The following is a 424-nucleotide window of genomic DNA, read 5'->3' on the forward strand; positions in this document are numbered from 1 at the left end:
TACTCATAAACGCTGTCCCAACCCACCATAGTCCTTAATCTGAAAAAAAAATGGAAATTTAACAAATGATTTTTATACACGGACTTTAAAAATACTTTCCTTTAGCTGAGGTGTACGTGGCCATAGCAGGGGGGGTAAAAGGATGCACACGTTTGACAATAGGATCTGTGAAATACTATTAGCGTAAATTATTAAGTTAGAAAGAGGGGTGAAAATCTTCACAACCAAAAAAGGGTTTGTGCGTGTTTTTTATTTTTAATCTTTGTCGGGGCATATCCTTTGGAGTTTTTATTTTAAACCCGCTTCTATAGGAAAAGATAAATTTTTACTATTCTCAAACCCCCCCCCCCCTCACCCCTGACCATAGGAAACCGGAAATAGGGGAAAATATTTGTTTGATTTTTTTTTTCGGTATCAAAGAAAG

Source organism: Penaeus monodon, chromosome 31 (assembly GCF_015228065.2).
Source record: "Penaeus monodon isolate SGIC_2016 chromosome 31, NSTDA_Pmon_1, whole genome shotgun sequence".
In the NCBI taxonomy this organism is placed as follows: domain Eukaryota; kingdom Metazoa; phylum Arthropoda; class Malacostraca; order Decapoda; family Penaeidae; genus Penaeus; species Penaeus monodon.